Source organism: Myotis lucifugus, unplaced genomic scaffold, assembly GCF_000147115.1.
Source record: "Myotis lucifugus unplaced genomic scaffold, Myoluc2.0 scaffold_0, whole genome shotgun sequence".
Classification (NCBI taxonomy): Eukaryota; Metazoa; Chordata; class Mammalia; order Chiroptera; family Vespertilionidae; genus Myotis; species Myotis lucifugus.
The window spans coordinates 26,613,083-26,634,198 of record NW_005871048.1 but is presented as its reverse complement, the minus strand read 5'-3'; the positions used below and the strand labels follow the sequence as shown (position 1 = coordinate 26,634,198).

Below are 21,116 nucleotides of genomic sequence, written 5' to 3'. Positions count from 1 at the left end.
ACTCCAAGAAACTTTTGGGAAAGTAGCAGATGAGAAGAAAAAGGCACGAGAAATATTACAGAAATGCCTTATTATGCTAAAAAGCTGGACCTCTGTCCTGACTGAAGGAGGTAAGCCAGGAGAATGACGTGATCATTGAAAAGATGTTGAAAGCAATGGGGAAGAGGGGAGGAAGGACAAGACTGAAGGCAAAGGACCAAATCAGACAAGACAAAGCAGGTATGACCTAATGGCTTATGTAATTACGGGGACCCAATTCATCACTAATGACCATTAGGTCTGTTACCCAATATATCTCAAATTTAGATTTATATTTAGAGAATACAGACTGTAATGTATTTTCAAAAACTGTTTATGTGATACGATCTCAATGAAAAATCATGGCAAGAATTACAAAGAAATTACATCAAGATGCCAAAATGTTAATAATGACTAGCTCTGGGTAGTGGGGCTACAGGTCATGTTTTTCTTCTTGTTACTGATATATTTCAAATTTTCTACATGATAATATTTAAAATATATCCTAGGGCAATTGCTTGAAACTTAGCTAAAACTGGCATTAACCCTAAAGGGCCAGAGCCAGGATTCCTTGACAACATAATTGGCCCCGAAACCTTCCTTTAGCACCAAGCCCATCTATATATAAAAAAGCCCAGTGACTGAACGGCAGAACTACCAGAATGACCAGTCAACCAGTTGCTGTGATGCACACTGACCACCAGGGGGCAGACGCTCAATGCAGGAGCTGCCCCCTGATGGTCAGTGCGCTCGCACAGTGGGAGCAGCCACTCAGAGGGCGGGTCCACAGCCACTCAGCTGACCAGGATGAGCAGCACTCCCATAGCGTGCCAATCCCCGCAGGCCACGCTCCCCACCAGTGCACGAATCCCATGCACCAGGCCTTTAGTTATACATAAAATGCTCATTCCTACATTAGGACCTAAACTCATGTCATTTTTGTTTCTTCTGCAACATCTGCTTGCCCTGAATGCCTACTTATATCCCAATTTGATCATACCACCAGCTATACCCATCTTGTACATACAATACCAATAGCTCATTATATGCCCCACACATCATGATATCCAATCATCTTTTATTGTAAGCCTTTTTGAACAGTTCTCCAATTTGTTCTTCCAACAAGATTTTACAAGAATACTAGTGCAAAATCAGTTCTATTCTAGAACAAATATTCACACATGAGTCAGCTATAAATATACTAGTGGTCCGGTGCATGAATTCATGCACATTAAAAGGAAATTAATTAGAAGAAATATTTTAATATTGCTATTCGCCCTTTCTCTATAATAGAAGTGTCAACCAAATTCACGATCGACAGTGACAGATGGAAACACACACGTGCGATTGGCGCCAACAAGAGCTTTATATGTATTGCGCATGCGTGAGTCAACTTAGCCTTTTATAGATATAGAATAAACTTGCTTAATTAGACCTGCTTTCTGACTTAGCTAAACTTTTTCCAGCCCAGTGAAGCACCCCAACTTCTCTTTCAGGTAATTGTCAGCAACACAGCAGTAAATATCAACACAAAGCAGATTATTATTGTAGATCACGCAGGGAAAACAAAGAGTAAAATATTTAACTGCAGCAGTGTTTGACTATATTCTGCACAGTGAGAAAACCTGAAGTCATTTTCAAGGTCCACCATTTCTTACTTCTTTTCAGTTGGGTCAAGTTTCTAAGCTTTCTAAATCTCTGTTTTCTAGCTAATGAAAAGAAAATAGGATTTCACCGAGTCTCCTATCTACCTACTCCAGGACTTCTGTGAGAATCAAATGAGGTGAGGCATGGGCAAATGCTTCACAAACATTTGGTTAAAGTGTGAAATGTTTGCATCTGGTTATAAAGCAAGTTGTGTTCCTGGGCTGAAGAAACTCCAAGGAGGCTAGACACTAGGGAGAGGAAGCTGAGCATTGCTACGTGACATCATTACCCAGTGCCCACAGCAACTATTTCTGGGCTGGCCATGGGATCTCGGCAGCATCAGCTGCGATTTGGTGGGGTGTCGCTCGCTCTGGGGTAGTGGCAGGGCCTGTGTCCCACTTGGGGGAAGCCGAGCATTGCTTTGTCGGCCAGGTCCACGCTGCTGTTTCTTGTAAATGGCAAGTGTGCGTCATGGCAGCTCCTGTGTTGAGCGTCTGCCCCATGGTGGTCAGTATGCATCATAGCAACCAGTCAGACAGTGGGAAGGACACTTAGCATATTAGTCTTTTATATATATAGATGTGCATATAATTATACTGCTGATTTGATAAACTGCAAATTATATAAATAACCACTACTAAAGTGTTTCCAAATCTATTGTCTTAGAAAAAAATTGCCTACTGCTATGGGTTGAATTGTGTCCCCCCAAAAAGATGTTGAAATCCTAACTCTCAGTACCTGTAAATGAGACCTTGTTTAAAAATAGGATCTTTGCAAATGATCAAGATAAGATAAGGTCTTTAGGATGGGCTCTAATCCAATATGACCAGTATCCTTATGAATAGGGAACATTTGAACAGAGAGGACACCATATGAAAAGGAAGGCAGGGATTAGGGTGATGTACATCTACAAGCCAAGGAACACCAAAGATTGCCAGCAAATCACCACAAGCTAGGAGAGAGGCATGAAATGGATCCTCTCCCTCACAGCCCTCAGAAGGAACCAACCCTGCCAACACCATGATTTTGTACTTTTAGTCTCCAGAACTGGGAGACAATAAATGTCTGTTGCTGAAGCTACCCCATATTTGTTACTTTGTTACAGCAGCTCTAGCAAGATAATATACCTACTAAGGGAAACCATGATTTTTTCCCTGAAAGCCACTAAAGACAAAACCATTTTGAAGAAAGATTGCAAATCAGAAATAATAAAATTCCTTGCTATTAAGTTTTCAATCTGGTAGCAAAAGTGCTATTTAATAGTGAAGCCAACCTACTGCCAAAAAAAAAAAAAAAAAACCACCTCTCAGATATGAGTCATCCTTCATCCTCTAGTACCTTTTATACATACAGCATCACATAAACTCTGGAGAATATCATTACCCTATAAATACCGGAACATGAGAATAACATGAAATTACATAGATGTCCCTTTGTTTTGTAAGAGTGTTATTCTATGGAATTGTATGTACCTATAAGAATCTAATTGACCTATAATAAAATCAGAAGGTAGCATAATGAGTTACTTGATAAGGAGCACTCAAATCAACATGGATCAGGAATGGGCTCTGGAGTGAAATACTTTTTGAACTCCTGCTCTGTTACTCATCAGCCATGTGATCTAAGCAAAAAACTTAACCATGTTTGGGCTTCAAATTCTTCATCAGTATAATGGAAAATTTATAATTTACATGAATAGATCAAATAATATATGAGATGTGCTTAATATATAATGATAATGGGGTTTTAATAGTTTTATAAAAAGTAATAGTCACCAAAAAAATAAAGAAAAAATAAAATTCATAAATTAAGGGTTTACATTTTTCCTTTATTTGGAATTTACTGGGGTGACACTGGTTAACAAAATTATATACTTACTAGAGTAGGACAATAATTAGGCAAGCTTATATGAAAATAAAAGTATTGCCTTTGGCTACTTCCTTACTATAAAATGTAGGACCTTCAAAATCTTTCAACCATTTGCTAAAACTCAAAACACATTTAAACTTATTAATATTGGAACTGAAATACAAATAGGATATTGGTGAGTTTGGGCTCTATCATAGACATCAGTTGGAATGTGGCTTTCAAAGCTCTTATAATAACACTCCTTTATTTCCTCAGATCACTAAGCTCTAGCCAGTCCAAAAAAACTACAACTTAGACTGATATCAGGTTAATTGTAATAGTATGACATAATCCACTGTAACCTTCTACCAGGTATTACTGCTGTAGTTTTTGCCTCTTTTTAAATATAAAACTTGTTAAATTAAAATATACATCTCAAAAATGTAACTAGTTGAAAAGGGACTTATTTTGGAATTTATATACTCATTTTGAGAAATGTGTAAATAATGCAAAGCCCAGTTAATCACCAAAATTCAAAAGGACCTTGTTATATCTTATAAACATTCTACACAAAATACAAATTATATTTCCACTGCTAATCATAATAGTACTTATAAACTAAAATTTATATCTATACCTACACATTAAATAGAAGAAACTAAATAATTAAGTCCAAAAAGACTGCAAATACTATAAAGAGAATGATAGTATTTTTGTTAACCTTTTTATATAAAGGTTATCTATCTACATTGGTCAAATCTGTTGGAAAATATATCAATAATCCAATTCTTGTGAGAAAGCCAAACAGTATTCATTCTTAGCATCTTTTACACTTTGATGAACTATAAATACATATTGGATGCTATATTAAATTCAGTAATATTAGCATCAAAGTAATGTGGGGTCAAGACCAATCATAGGTGTTTTTCTAAATATTTATGAAAATATGTTTTGCCTTCATACTTAGTATAATTCCTAACTTAAACTCAAATAGATTTTGTTAGTTGAGATGTAAAAAAAATGAACCTCCTTCTTGCTAAATAAGCAACATAAAGTCCACTTTTCCAAAAACATTGTTACACAAGTATTTTATTTTTTACTTTTTGCAGAGAAATAATTAGGTTGGCATACTCAAGTTAAACAAAATTACTTATAGTATTAAGAAAAATTCTTAGACCTTATATTTTTTAAAAACTGACTTGAAGTTAGCAACGGCCATATTCTATTTATTCAAGATACTCTATTATGAATACAATATCATTTTGATTGACACCAAATTATAATTCTAAGATATTTTTCAAAAAGTGAATAGAAAAAACTAAATATATTTTCTTTTTTCTTAAAATACTAATATTAATAAATATTAATAAATAACACAAATACATTACATTAAGAAAACATAATCTATTAAATTATTGGCAAAAAGACCATATTGATTATTATACCCCTGAAGGCAGGGATTATGCCTTTATCTACCTCATATACCTTAAACATGAAAAGAACTCAATAAAGTGTAATTTTCTATATCTCAAAAACAATAAGCACAACAGTAACATAATTATCCTAAGAATTATGGGAAATAATCCTAGTGAGCAGGCAAATTTAACATTAATAGAAGAAAATTCTATGTCTCTTACCATAGACAAATTCTGAAGTCACAGCTAAACATTATGCATTGGTTGTGTCAACAGAAAATATACAACCAATGCCAGTTTTGAAATAATCTCAATTTGATCTAAAGTGAAGTCATTAAGAACTGAGTAGAAAAAGTGAAGATATTAAGAAACTATAATCCTACTATTCTATATGGCAAAAAAATATAACCTTTTACCATGTTCTGTTATTTCTGTAAACACCACATAACTTTTCCACAGAGAGCAATTTTCACTAAGAGAGTAAGGTAACACATGTGGAGTGTATATGGACTATCCATTCTCATGTCTCACTGGGGTCGTTCTGGTTTTGCATTGCTGATTTGGTGGTTAAGATTCCATATTCTCACCACCATCAGGCAGATTCATATTGTGATCAGGAAGAAAACAGGTTAGCCAGGGGCTTGTTTCCTTTACCCACACCTTTTCTCATGAATTTCATAAACTTGCTAGAGCAACATGGGGACATTTAACCAGTGCAGAAAATTCCTTACATTACATATTACAGATGTTCACCAGAATTTTCAACTAGACAAGAATTACCTTTTGAAATCTTTACACACACACACACACACACACACCCCTTTCCTCCAGATAAAAATGCTATAGAAACGAAAGAAATCATTTTGGTCTAAGCAAATAATTTTGGTCTAAGCAAATAAACCAATAATTTAGGCTAAATAAAAGGGGTATCTGATTATGTTGGATCTCTCCTCCCCAACCTAATATGCTAGGGAAATTTTCTTACTAGAAGCTGCTGAACACATAAGATAATTGACCTAAACTACTCAGAAAAAAATGTTATATGGTTTGCTTGTTAAAACACAACCACCCTGGAAATACTTATAGCATTGGCAAAGCCACTATTAGTAGCTTCATCTGCCCTAAAGAAAAATGATTCTATTATTACAAGTTTCCAAGTATGTATTTATAGAAGGAAGCAAATAATTTATTAAACCAACTTTTTGGTCTTGAAGCAACAGATTTTGGAAAAGGTGGTTTTACAATAAGATACATAACTCCACATCTAGTTATAATGCTATTTTTTCATAGAAGAGGCATGATACTGTGTGAACATTATGAGTCAAGCCTACTCATCTCAACTAAGAATGAATTAAATTTATTAGAGTGAAAACCTGAGAGAAAACGTACATGCATGTAATTCTAAATTGCCATTTTTAGAATGGGGTTTTTCTCCAAAGGGATTTTAAAATGTGTTTCCACGTTATTCTATTTGTGCTGCTTTCACTTTAGCACTCCGGTAAGTTGGTTGCTAAACAGAAACAAAAAGCAAACTTATTTTCAAATAGAAAGTGGTTTGTGATTTAACCATAGAATAAGCTATATTTTTTTAAAAATCTGTCAAAGCCCTACCTGGTTTGGCTCAGTAGATAGAGTGTCAACCTGCTGACTAAAGGGTACAGGGTTTGATTCCTGTCAAAGGCACATGCCCAGGTTGCGGGCTCATCCCCAGTAGGGGGCGTGCAGGAGGCAGCCAATCAATAATTCTCTCTCATCATTGATGTTTCTAACTTTCTCTCCCTCTCCCTTCCTCTCTGAAATCAATAAAAACATATAAAATAATAAAAATATAAAAGACCTGTCAAAGTCCTGACTGCCAAAATATATTGAAATTGAGATACATGTACACATAAGGAGACACTTGCATTTTCCTGGTCCAGTTACCACACAGAGATCAGAAAATTAACTGTAAAGTAAGGTGCCTATCGAAAGCCTCATCATACCCAAACTATTATTCTTTCCAGAAAAGTCCAGAAGGGAACCACAGGCTCTGCAGGACACACAGTGTTCTTCTATAAGTAACTTCCAGACTGATATGGCTCCAATATTTTACCCACAGAAAAGATATTCTAAGAGGAAAACTTTCCTGCATGCACAATCCCAAAATCACACAAGCCTGTGGATAGTCCAGAGCAGTGGTCAGTCAGCTAGTACCCAAAAGCTGACAATGTGAACTAAAGAAAAGAGTGCTTGAATGGAAGTCGGGAGAACTAAGTTTTACCAATATAACCAGCTCTGGGATTTACTATTCTGTTTCGGGCAAGTTAGTTAACTTCTCTGGGCCTCTGTCTTATATTTGTTTTGTTTTATTTTGTTTCATGTGGAAAACAAGAGGTAATCAAAAAACGTTTTGTAACTATGGCCAGGAGGCCATCAGACAACATGTAGACCTATCCCCGACTTCACAGATGAGGACAATAAAGCAGAGGAACATGCCCAGGCATTTAAAAGGACAGTTCACTTATGTCAAAATTCTAGACCATGTAAAAAAAGGTACTTATAAGGCAAAAGGATTAAAATCATCAAATTTAAGATGATTATCATCTTTTCAGGAAGAGCTTCAGTTGTACTGGTAACATTTCATTTCTCAAATTGAGTTTGGAGTACATGGAGTTATATGTATGATTTTTTTATTTTTTGTTTGAAATAGTTTCTAATCATTTTTTTAAGTAACCACCAAAACATCTTTAACCAAAACATTTCTCTGAAAATTTAAAGGTCAATGGAAATAGTATGTGGTTTCAAACATTCTCCTGCTGAGTTTGAAAGGTAAATATCACTGTGTCCCCCTAATATAAGAAAAAAAAAGTGAAATAGGCTATAAATAAATACACACACACACACACACACACAATCTTCCAGCTTAGTAAAATATAAACAATACATAAGTGGCACAAAACACAAAATAAACTGTATTATTAGTATCATTATTGCCCCTTTAAGGATATTGAGAGAGGCCCTGGCCAGGTCGTTCAGTTGGTTAGAGTGTCGTCCTGATACCCCAAGGTTGTGGGTTCGATCCCGGATCAGGGCACATACAAGGATCAACCAACGAGTGCATAAATAAGTGGGACAATGAGTTGATGTTTCTCTTTTCTCTCTCTCCCGCTCAAATCAATAATTTCAAAATGTTAAAAATATATATATTGAGAGAAACAATAATAATTTGTACTCCAAACATGCCTAAGATAAATATATTCAAGAGTCACATCTGAGAACCTCGTACTCAATCATCAGGTTGTTTGTTTGTTTGTTTTTACTGAGACAAAAAATAAACTGCAATGATTTACCTAAAGTAAGCAAACACTTTTCCAAACCTCTACACGAAACTACCTGTAAAACTAAGTGTCTCTAAAATCTCTGAAATTTTCCAACAAGAAAGTATAGGTCATTCAGCAAAATATATTTACTGTATACTACCATAATAGCTATTTAATTGTTATCATTATGATGCAGATATATAATGGAAACAGATGTTCCTTTTTCCTTTCAGCAAAGCACAGGAAAAGCTCAAACTTGCTGATACTGCATGGACTACTACCATAGCACAATAAAGGAAAAAAGACATTAGCACATGACAATATTAGTTTTTACTACACAACTAATTGCATAAAAAGTACAACTTGAGATCATTAAATCAATATAATTTTCAGCACTACAGAAGGGAAACAAATAGATTTGTATAACCAGCCTATTTCACATCTGCAGTTGGGAAAATACTTCTGAGAAATTAAGTATATGCAAAATACTACCACTACTTTCAGAACACAAGGAAAAGATTGTTGTTCTGTTTTATTTGCTCATGTAACATGAATTGGAATGCTGCCTCTACAGAGGAATTTTTTTAAACAGTGCCGGTACAGAGTGAAAGAACCTTTCTAGAAAACAATTTGGCAATCAATATTAAAAACCTTAAAATACAGTCTATACCCTCAGTCCAAGTAATTTCTATTCTAATAATATATCATAAGAAAATAACCACAGGGATGATTAAAGATTCATTTAAAATGTTATTCATCATAACTTTATTTATAATGGAAAATTAAAATCTAACTCTCCAGTGGTAGAATGACAATTAATTAAATTATATATGTTAAAACATTATACAGTTAATATAAATGACTTTAATAATAATTTTAATTATATACAAAAATTTTTATTCTACTACACAAACTGAAAAAAAGCAGAATATGAAGTGATGTCTACATATTTTTATAAATATATATAAAAACATATAAGTGTTTGGAGGAAAAAGGCTTAGAGAAAATACACAAAATGTCATTTTTAACTTGTGAAAATTCTCTATTATGAGCAGATACTATTTTTTAATTAGAAAAGTGATTTTTTCTTTAAATAATTAAACAATTCTATTTCTATGCTCTAATACTCTCTGTCCTTGTCCAAAGTTACTGAAGATTCTTTGGGTCAAATAATTCTATAAATATTTTAGGTAAATTGATTTAAGTTACATTGATATGTTATTTGATCCTAAAATCTGGCATAGAAAGAAAAGTATTTGTCAAGTACATAGACAACACATTTTTTTATCCTGAGTTAAACAGGATCCTTACAAAATTGAGAAAAATTTTATAGGATAAACATTATAAATGTTTACTTAAGAGCTATTAATATAATGTGTTTTCAGTCACCATGTCAAGGAAATTTTTCAATTAAAAATATTTCTAAAGCAAATAGAGTACCCTATTAATTGCTCTCCCAGTTTGCCAATAAAAAGTTTGACACAGCTTTTGTAGGACTCCTAGTTTCATGATTGTATTTTTAAGAGAAGAAGCTGATTTGTCTTAGGCTATTACTGTCTACTACTTCTAGAAGTCTTAAGGAAAGGTGGGAAGCAGCAAATTCTGGCAATCTGCCTAAAGAGAAATCAATGAAACAAATTAATCCTTCGCAGGCTGCAATGACACAGTAATCCATCATTCAGAGCTGCTTTTATATACCAAATCAGAGAGCAGAGGACGGAGCCCTGGGGGACATCACAGACAACAACTTACACCAACACTGGGAAAATACTGAGGAATCAGTTTATTTAAAGAGGATAGATTTCAGTTGATTGCCTATTTTGTCAAAGATTTTTTTCTTTCACAGTGTGGGGAACCCAAGGCCCAATGACTCTATCTTCAGAATTCAGTACCATATATGCTTGCTGACATCAATAGGGATGAATGTTTATAAATAATTAGCATCATTAATCAGTATGAACAAATATCTGGCTAAAGTAATATTACTTTTTCCATTAAACTTCCAGGTGTTAAATACATTCCCAATTTTCAGTAGGGACTAACTGTAAATTTACATAATAATCGACAATTTAACTGACCAATTCCTGGTAAACCACATTTGAGATATTTTTTTACACATAAAATGTAACCATCTAAGATGTGCATAACTTCCTAAGTACTGTGTTAAGTTTAAAGACTTGAAAATTTTAATTTCATCTCTTGTGGAATAAATTTTAATAAGCAAATCAGATTCTAAATCAATAACTTGTTTTAAAACCATAAATAGTACTTTGGCTTGTAATTATAGTTGACAGTGCTGAAAGATAAATTTAAATGTGGTTTCTTTTTTTAAAATAAACTTATAATCAATGTATAGCCATACATTCACACTGAGTATATTTATTTATGCATATACAAAAACATATGCATCTAAATTTATTGGTGCTTATGTAGAAATTTATGCACCTGAGTATGTTTTACTAGAGTAATGCATTCTGAATGGAAGTATATTCCCTAGATGAAAACTAATGAGAAAAACTATAAAGTCAAAGTATATTACTACTGTTAAATACATCATTTTCATGGTTAAATGTGAGGAATTAGTGAAAGAAAGGGATTTTCAAGAAATAAACAAGCAAAACTTGTCACAATGGTTCCAAATATCTAATCATAAACCCAAAACAGAAAAAGAAGGTTAAATAAATGCTAACTAGTCAATTTTTGAATGGCATCTTCGATTCTGAGGCCCATGGCCATATGATTGTAATTCCTGGCTATGCTGATGCATTTTTAATTCAATGCATGGATCTAGTATTTATTGATTTAATAAGGTTAGGGGTATTACATTGTTGCTGCTACTGATGAACTGTCAGCAATTTAATCTAGTGAAATCTTACAGAGGAATATATATATTTTAGAGTTGTGAGAGACACTAAACAGCTATGTAAATGTAATCCCTTCATTACCCAGGACAGTGGCAAAAGCAATGTCCCTTCTTTCCCAGACTGTTTTGGGCTCCAAACATTTTCTAAGAGATTGGCTACCAATAGACCGAGGTGACACTGAAAGGATTGCAGCAACGTCTTGCAGGTACTCCTTCAAAACGTTAGCCACAGCATCATTGATGCAGACAGAAAAGAAGGGAGAAAATTCACTTTCTCAAAAGCCATTCTGCCAAAAATACAACCAAAGGAGATAGGCTTTAAAGGCTCTATCCAAGTAAGGAGGTATTATGTGATCCAGAATTTAAAGGGGGGGGGGTGCGGGAATCCACCTGAATTTGCTGAAACAAACACTTGGGGACTATTAGAAAGCTTTCTGCGCTGCTGTGCTACCCTGCTTGTGGGCTTATTTCCCCAACCTGGACACCTGGGAAGCATGTTGTGCTCCAGCTTTTCCCTGACTTTGAAGAAATGGATAACCTAAGAAGCGCGCTGTTGCTGGGGTCAGTAAAACTATGCTAATTGCTGAACCTAATTGCTTCAAGCAGTCCTGCCTCTAAACAGGGAGAGCACAGTGGATGGAGTCAGTCTGTTCCTAATAAAATGAAGAAGCACTGAATTAAATTCCCAAGGAAGGCACTATAAAAGTTTCCACAGTGTAACCAAATGACTTCACCTCTGCTATTACCCCTAGGATGACATCTTTGAAAGAAAGCAGACCCCAGTCAGGCTCCATATTCATAAATTGGCTGAGCTTAGGCCAGTGAATCTGGATTGATTTAAAAAGGTTTTTTCATCCTTCCAATCAAATGAAGTCATTGTTAATTAGATGCTTTCTGTTAACAATGTCACTCTTCTCCACATTACCTGCTCACACTTGCAGCGCCTCTAGTGCAACATCTGGAGCACCAGTCCCCCTGCCATCGGTCCTCACGAGTTTGGCGGAGGCTGGTGGTATTTCCGCTGCTCAATCCCTGTCTGAAGGAAGACACGGCTCAGTGTGCTGCTGGTGAGACACATACCAACTTTCCAGTGTGAGAGGCTATAAAACAATCTCTAGGAGAACTCTTCTCCCAAACTCTCTTTAAAGGAACTACACAGCACTGTCCCTGTGCTGTTCCCGCTTTGTAGATGGATGTTTTAGAAAACGCCTAAGGCCACAGTCAACTCCCACTGACCAAGCTCCTGCTCACACTAGACAACCGGGTTAAGGCTGCCCAGCCGCGCCCGGGGCCTGGCCACCGACCCCTGTCGGCCTGAGGCAGACTGGCCGCTGGAGGCTGGGCCACTGGGAGCAGCCCCGAGGGCGAGAGGCACAGAGCGCTCTGGCAGGAGAGAGGAGGGCGAGCCAAGGGCTCTCCATCCACCGGGTCCCTGAACCTCACCACGTCGGGCAGAGGCTGCCTCACACTCTCTCGGGGCCCATTCCAAAGAAGTTTGCGTGCGCCACCCCCACCCCCACCCCGTCGGGCCTGGCCTCCTCCTGGGATCTTCCCGGGAGCAGGCCTGGGACTTGGTCACTGCGGGATGGGGTCTTCAGCGCCAGCCAGGGCACGGCTTCTGCCGTCCGACCAGGTCCTGCTCGGCGCCCACTCGCGCCCAGTGCCCCGCAGGCGACCCCGCGAGCGAGGCTCCGCGCACAATGCTCTCCTGGCTTCGGGGAGCTGCTCCTGCTGGCGTCCGGCGCAGGGTCCAGTTCCCGACCTCGAGGGCAGGAGTGGAGGCTCCCGGGCCCTCCCCAGGCGGCCTGGTTCTCAGAGCGCTGATCTTTCCCAAGGGAGCGCCCTGTGGGTGAGGACATGAGGAGCCACGCAGAGCAGGGCCCTGGCTGCTGGAGGGACGGTGCCCCCCGCGGCCCTTGCGGCCCGGACCACGCCGATCCCAGCGCTTGGGGGGACCGGTGGCTGCCACGGGCCCCTGAGGACCCCGCGGCCGGGAGGGAGACCGCAGGCCTCCAGGGAAGCCTCGGGACCCGCCGCCAGGTCACCGGCTGCTTCTCGGCTGGAGCTCCTGAGCGGGACCCTGTCCCTGACTCCGAGGTGCCTGGGGACAAGACCACGGCCTCGCATGCCTCCATGGGTGGGGCTGCGGGGGGCTGGGGGCTCGGGGGCTCCCTGGCTTGGCGACAGTGAGTCCCGACCCCCTAAACCTCGCAGAGGGCAGAATCGTGCTGGAGGAGGTTAGGCTGCGAGGAGGAAAGGCGCGTTGGGACTAATTGCATGTCTTCCCGTCCTTGACCCCAACGCGCGCCTTCTCCACAAGAGGGTTTGGGGAAAGTAAGTTTCTGGGGAATCTGATCTCTGTTAGGTGGGGCCCTGGAGGAGGGCAAAGAACAGCGGCAGCCGAAACACCTGCGAGTTCTCAATACAATCTAATATGGACGTGAGTGGAGTCATTTCTCCTTCCGTTTCCAGGGGGAGCTCAGACCTGACGCGTCAAGATTATCCCTCTCCAACGTGTCAAACAGGGTACCTGCCAGGGACACCTGCGCCTGTCCCCCGGGGGGCTTCCCCTTTGCGAATAGAAAAGGCGGCCTGGTATTCTGTTCCACTTAGTGCTTGTGTGACCCTAAGCTGGAGGCCTGAGCCGTGTGGGACGCTGCTTGGACCCTCTGGAGACTAAACTAGAACGGAGCACAGGGAAGGCAGGCACACAAGCGGGCGGTGCCGAGAGGTGGCGGACGGAGGGCAACCTGGGTGGGGGGCGCGCAGGCTGCTCTGACCCGCGACGCCCGCTCCCGCGCGGGGAGTCTCAGGACGCTGCGGGCTGGCGGGCCAAGCAGGGCCACGTGCTCAGGGGCCGCTGGGCTCCGCTCCGGCTCCGTGTGTCAGGGACACACACACACACACACACACACACACACACACACACACACCAGCGCCTGCCTCTCTCTGCTAGCGCTGGGGTTCCTCTGAGGTGGTCCATTCAGCGGAGCCCCCTGCGCTCACACTGGCTGAGGGGGCAGCTCCAGCCGGGGTGAGAGAGCAGCTGGGGGCGCCCGTCCTGTGGGGACGCTGCCCCGCGCAAGGTTAGGGCTGATAAGTGACGGAGCCTGGGAAGGGCGGCGTTCTCACCGCTCGAGGGTCCTCCCCGCCTTCCAGTCCTGTCACCTGTCACCCCGGGTCCTCGTCCCGCCCCGCTCTCCGTGACCACGCGACCACCGGTGCCCGGGCCCCGGGAGCCAGGGCTCCCCCCTCCCGGATACAAACTGCACGGGCGCCGCTTTCCCTGCCTCCGGGTCCTCCTCTCATCCTCCCACCCGGCGATGCCTTGCCAGTGTTTGGGGTGGTTGGTGCTCTTGTAAAAGTCTATCAAAGGATCGCTGGCGTCTCCCCGTCAAGTCATTACGCCTTTATCCCCATCAATTACCCACACCTCAGAGGGCTGCTATTAAGAGCTCAATTGAGCTGCAAAAGTAGAGATCCCGTTTCAGGCAGATGTTGTCACCTCCCGCAGAGATAAGCAGCCCGTGGGACCCGGCCGGCAGCTTCCCCAACCGCCCGAGCGGCTCTGGACCAGGCTCAGCGCTCGGGCCGCGGGGCTGGCGCTGGAGCTGGAGCGGACGCCGAGCGCCCGTGCTCCCGGGACAGGGGGGAGCGGGGAGGGCCCCGCTCTCAGACCTCCAGCGCAGCGCCTGTCCAGGGGAAGTGTCTCCAAAGTTGTGCCGGGGAGACCGCCGTGGGCGAGCCGGGCGCTTTCGCCCAGAAAGGGGCGGGGGTGGGGGAGGGAGAGGGCACAGTTGAGAGTTAATCTGGCTGCCGCCGCCGACACACCCTCCTTCCTCTTCCCGCCGCTCTAGCCGCCTTCTTCCCCGGTACCGGCCCCAGAACCCCCTGGGAAGGAAGGCCAGGCGCCGTGGGTCTGCTGGACTTAGAGCTAGGCAATCCGGGACAGGAGCGTGGCTTTTACACAAAGGGGATTCCCTGGGACCGCCGCGGCCTTTCGCCCAGATGTGTCCTTCCCCTCTCTCTCACCCCAGTCACTCCTGGGGACGTGGCACGGGGCCCGCACGCGGCTGGGAACCCTGGGGGGCTGAGGGGAGCGGAGCAGGAGGACGTGACCTCGCGGCAGTCACTGTGCAAGTGGGCGCATGTGTGTGGACAGCCAGCTGAGTTTGTAGAGGACTGCGTCTCTATGCACATGTGCTGAGAGCGTCTGCCGCTTTCCTCCCGACAGTGGCCACAAATTTAGCCAAGGCTAAAGGAGATTAATTTCCTAGCACAATCCAATTAAAAGATTTCTGAAGTCATCTTTGGCAAAAATGGGGGGGGGGGTGCATGGCTAAAGAGGAGACTGGTTTTGATGACAGTGATTTATCGCCCGGGCACAGCGTGCGCTGGTCGCTCTCTCCTGCACCCGCGAGGTGACCAGAGCATCCCCGTCAGTGCCTCCAGTCCAAGCCGTCTCCTTTCTGAAAGACAGCCATCCATCACGCCAACCTGGGCAGAAGAGAATATGCGAGGGCCTGGGGTTGCTTACAAGCACCATAGACTTTTTTAAGTGCTATTAGATTTATGGTCTCTTTTTCGAGGCCCATCCAGAGTAATTAGCACATATGTTCTAAATAGATGATAGTTTTGTGAGCAATAAAGCAATTACCCATCGTTGGAGCTGACAGTTCCTCCAACTAAACTCCAACCAGCAGCTAATTGGAAAAGTCATTTCAGCTCCATTGTCTGCAATTAGTCCTGCTAAACTACTACACCCCAACTAGCTGGTTTGAGGTTAATTTATTCAGTGTTGTATTTGCACAGAGAAGCCATTGCCACAAAGGGACTTGCCTTTTGCCCCTCCGGACTGCGCCCTGGGACTAGAGGAGCCGGTGGCAGCCAGAGGCCAATATTCAGGGGCTGGGCCGGTTCCCAGGGGAGGAAGTGCCTGACCTGGCCTCAGCTTCAAGGTCAGTGTCCAGTGCGCTGAACCAGCTGACAGAGAAAGCCATTGTTTCTCCTGCTGGGCAGTAACTAGAGGAAACTCTTCAGTTCCCGCAACCAAAACCTTAGTTTATAAAAAGGAAAGTCAGCATAGAAGTGCTGACTGGGTTCTGAGTGCACCTCCTAGGCACCCAGTTCTGACCCTAGGCCACGTGTATCTCCATCCCTAACGGATAAACACAGATTCAAAAACCAACCCAAACTGCCCAATTCCAAGCCCTCAGCTGGGAGAGGGAGCCTCCAATTCTTGGAGTAGAAAGAAAAGACCAGACAGGTCAGGAAGCCCTGCTTTGCCTTCGTCCTCTATCTGAGTACAAGGTCACTTCTCCCCTTGAAACTGGAGCTGCTCTGTGACTTTTTTTCTTTTTCATTTTTCCCTTTCCCCTCCTTCCCTCATCTTTTTTTTGTTTTCTTTCTTGTCTAAAGTTAAGCCCAATAGGTCCACGATTTGCGCCAGTGAGTGGAAAAAATGTGTTAAATGTTGGTTTGATGCCCCACCGGAGCTTCCAAATATCCAGTGGCTGGGATTCTTCTACTTAATTTAATCTTTATTGGACAGGGTGGCTCCTACACTCGTATTCCCCAGGAAACCTGGGAAATGATCTGTTGGTGTTCAGAAAGGAGGGAGGGAGGGAGAGAAGTTAAAGAGGGATTAATCCTCTCCCACCCAACCTCGAACGTTGTCACTGTGATTTCTGATAGGCTGGGGGTAGGAGCGGAGGGGGCTCAAGGTCCCAGCCCAGACAGCCAAGGGTCTCTGCGATCTGCAGCAGGGGGCGGAAGGCTGGCAGGTTGAGATGGGAACTTGTAGCCCTGGTAACCGAGTCTTCCCTTAAAAGAATTTACAGCTAAGTGTCCCAGGCTCTGGGAGCAATTCGAATTTTAGTTAGAAGAACACGGGGTTTGGGGGCGGGGAGAGACTTCTTAGGAGGTAACGCCAAGTGCTTTCAGTCCTAGAAATCTAATGTCCTTTTTCTGGAGAGCCATTCATACTTAACAACCTGAGGGCTGTTTCTCCTTTTTGAAGCAAACACAACACCACCTAAAGAAGACAACTTAGGTGGTATGTCAGTCAGCATAGAATTACTAAAATAATTCCAATTTCAAAACCAATTGTAATCAATTGCTCAACTTCAACGATTTGGAAATACAAACCTATAGCACACATACACACACACAAAAAAACTTAAATTGTGTAAGGTCAGCCTCTTGTTTGCCACTTACTTATTGTGTTTTAACCAATTTGATTCCAAGAAAGACCAAAAAGAAAAAATATGGGGGAGAGATTGAAAGTAATAGTCTCATCTTACCCCATCACCTCCCACCTGTCACACAATCTCTGCCCTTGAAGAGAAATCCTCCCGTCAGTGTGGCTCCCAGTTGAAGTAAGATGTCTTCACTAAAAAAAAACTCTCCATCGTGTTCTCAATTATTTGCTTTTTTTCCAGGACTTAAATATGACATCCCAGAGAGTGAGGGCAAGAAAAAGCTGAAGGGAGAACCAGCTGCAATTATCACCTAGACCTGACAGAGAATCCTAATGTGGGTGTGCATGCATACTTAAGTATAAGGGCAAATAGAACCCACCCAATCAATAACCCACCAAATGTGTGGGAAACATTTACAACATGCACCCCACAAAACTCTAAGCACATGTGTGTAAAGATGTAGTCATATGCAAACTTAGCTAGCTGTCCACACATGTATCCACTGCTAAAGGCAGTTTCGTTGCTCCCATAGTTTCTTTCCATTAAGAGCGATTAGAAGATATCTATTCAAAGTTGCTGATCCAGAGAGAAAATAAGAGTAGATAAAAGGAGATTTCAAGTGACCTCCTTGTCCCTTTCACACCAACCTTAGCCCTAGACTAGCCAAGGATCAACTAACACAAAAGCCCTTTCCTTTTTCTTTTCAGCTTCAGAAGATTTCATGCAAACGGTTAACAATAAAACATAGAACTATCCTGGAGTTTTGTTAGATCATGCATTTGAAATACCTTATTAACTCCTCCCATAGATGGGCTAGGTTTATTATCCACTTCTGAAATGGGTAAATAAAATATACATAGTGTAACAGAGGGCATAATTATTTATTGCTCCATGTGGTTTGTATCAGTGGTGGACTATGCTCATTCTTTTTCATCTAAACTTTACTTAAATCCCCTTTCTCCTTACTGATGGAGACTGATGGAGGACACTGTAATAAACATGTCTTTCCACTGACAGTTTAGAAAGAAAGGTTAGGGTTATTATTTAGATCAACTTTCTGATAGGTAGGTACAAGTGAAGCATGACAATAGTTACCAACAGATCTGCTGGCTTTGTGAGCCAGTACTTTCCCAATAGTTTATTTTATAGGCAGTGAAGATTTTAAAAACTTAAACATACTTGAGCAGTCCTTAATCAATGAATGTCCAATTCAAATCTACTTCTGATGGGCTAATCCTGTAATAAAAGAAATCTGTGTTCTGACAGGTAATTATTAAGAAAAATGATAATATAGTTGATTGTATTGTCAGGGTACTTTAATAAGCGTCAAACTCCTTTTAAAACCAAAACTTTTCATCCAAACCCAACCCATTTTCTCTTGGAAGAAGAGCCTTGCAGTCAGTCTTCACTCAAGTCTGGCATTTAAAATGCGTTTTATAACATAAACTTCTCCATTTTCTTTTTTGTACAAATGCATTTATCTGGCTAAGACTTGATTTTTACAAAAAGTAAAATTTGCACCCCCCCACCCACCCCTTTCACTGATGTGCTATGAATGATTATTACATTTCCTCCTACAAAAAGCTTGTTTTGCATCCCAAAGGTCACCATTTTATCCGGGGGGGGGGGGGGGGGGCTCTAACTTGGGGCCCAAGCAGAAAGGGGAAGTACTTCCCTTATCTCTGTTTTCCAAAACCCGTGCTTTAAATGGCCAGTTTGTGATAGAAAACTAAACCGCTTCTAAAGTAAAGCACTTATCTCTGAGTGTTTCGACCCAAAGGTGACAAAGAAGAAATGCCCAGGCTACCAGAGTTATAGTGAGTACAGGAGTCTGCTGGATCCGTTGTCCAACTATAGGAACAGGGTAAGAGCAAGCAGTACAGCCCACTCCCAACTTGGCCTTTCCACCCTTGCTTTCAGGTCGTCAAAGACAGAACTTTTTACAGTTGGGAAGCTACAATACAGACTGAGTTCAACCTTTTGGGAGGGGGTTTCTGACATAGGCCAGGCTTTTGTTTGTTTTTTTAATAAGCACAAAACATTAGGCAGGCATTCCAGTGGCTTTCTCTCCTCCCTTTTCTTCAAAATATCTATGCAAGACCACGTTAAATACATCTTCAACTGCGTCCTTCCCAGCATTAATCTCATGCCAACGGAGACTAATTGATTCGGCACCTTTAAAATAAGCTCTTTGGGAAAGGTCTGTAATAAGATCAGAAGAACTGACCTTTCTCCCAATGATTGCAGGCATGTTCATCTCTCCAGATGGGCTTGATAAAACAGGGCTATTTCTGTTCTGTGGTCTCTCTAAACAGAATAATACCATTTTTAATTATTTAGAGGGTAGAGAAGAGGTATGAGAGAGAATCTTTTTTGAGGGGGGGGAGAATCTTTTACACATATCTGGTCATTTGTAGGATCTCAGGGCTCTTGAAGTAGATTTTGAAAATATTTTTTACAAGGACACCTTTGTTCAGTGTAATTTGCCAAAAAAGCCAAAATGAATGTACCAGTGAGTTTCGGGAAAGCAAAATACCAATATCAAAGATGTCATAGGATTAGTGAAGAATGATTCAGCATTCCTCAAAAGAAAGATATTGGGGAGGGGGTATTAATCAGTTGGAAAGTCTGCATAGATCAGACTCTGGGGCCTGGAATGCTAGTCAATGCTGAGATCTCTGCTTCTCTCCTCCCACCAGGTCACAACTGTTTACTGGCCGTCTGGCTAGGAGAGATCAAGGATTGTGTGGAAGTTCTTTTAAAAGGTGATTAAGGCTAGGCCATGATGCTAGCAATCTGAAAGGGGCAGTGTAAGTTGACAGCCTGATTCCTTCTCTTCGTCTGCTGGGTGAACCACACTGCAGACTTTGTATCCAGTGAGTAGCCTGTAGGAAACAGGAGGGCAGAGAAAGACTTAAGGAGGGAGGCCCAGGAGTCCAGGCCCTGGGAGGCTTTTCTGATCCCTAGACCGGCCTCAGGAGGAGAAGCCTTGGAGAGGGCCAAGGAGATAGGGCCACAGGGCTGGCGGTCTCAAGTAGGGCGCTGGGGAAAGGGCCACAGCCTGAGGTTATGTGCGAGAAGGAAGGGAGAGCGATCTGGAGAAGAGAGGACGAGTGAAAAATGGGAGGAAATTTGCAACTGCGTTTTCTGCTTCTGCAGCTGAGTGTGCCTGGACACGTGTGTGGAATTGCACAAGGTGGGGACCTACGTGCTTCCACAAAATATGGTCACTTTTCTATTAGGTGCCCTACCAAACAACAAGAGTATTAATCGGGCCCCAGGTCCAGTGTGGCAAGCTGGACCAGTAACAAATGCCAGCCAGAGCTCCCCAGGACCCTCAGTCCCTCCACAGAAGCCATTTTGCTGGTGAGGCTGTGAGCACCAGTGGAGGCGCTCTGCGGGTGTGAAAGCGCGGTCAGGGGGAGAAACCGAGGCCTGAGTGCCGCTAGGGCTGGACAAGTCCCAGGAGGGGACGGCGCCTCTCCTCAAAACGTTTAGGTTTCTTCCTGTCCCCTTTCGAGACAGAAAGTTGGCGCATTTGTTCCCTGCCCCAAAGCCCAGGGCTTCCACTGCTCCGCGCACCACCACCAACAGCAGCCACCCTCCGGGGCAGGGGATGGGGGCTGCACCCCTCCCTCCCTTCCTTTCGGGAGGAGCGAGGGCCCCGCCGCTCCCCATCCCGCGGGTCACGCGGGATCCCAGGGGGCCTCTTCCAAATTTGGAAGCTCAATATGGGGGCTGGCGGGAAGAGCCCGCAGTGAGCGCGGGTGGGCGCCCGCCGTTCAAGCAAGTTTCAGCTCATCCTCCCGCCAAGCCTCACACCCCC

General features: G+C 42.5%; 1 long non-coding RNA gene across 1 annotated transcript in view; it reads right to left on the bottom strand.

Moving 5' to 3' along the window:
* LOC106694765 overlaps positions 1-12,123 on the bottom strand; it is a 42,933-nt gene extending 30,810 nt beyond the window's left edge. The window contains exon 1 of the long non-coding RNA XR_002828285.1: positions 12,016-12,123. This is a non-coding gene — a long non-coding RNA (uncharacterized LOC106694765). The remainder of the gene's footprint in view (positions 1-12,015) is intronic.
* Positions 12,124-21,116: the final 8,993 nt, after the last annotated feature.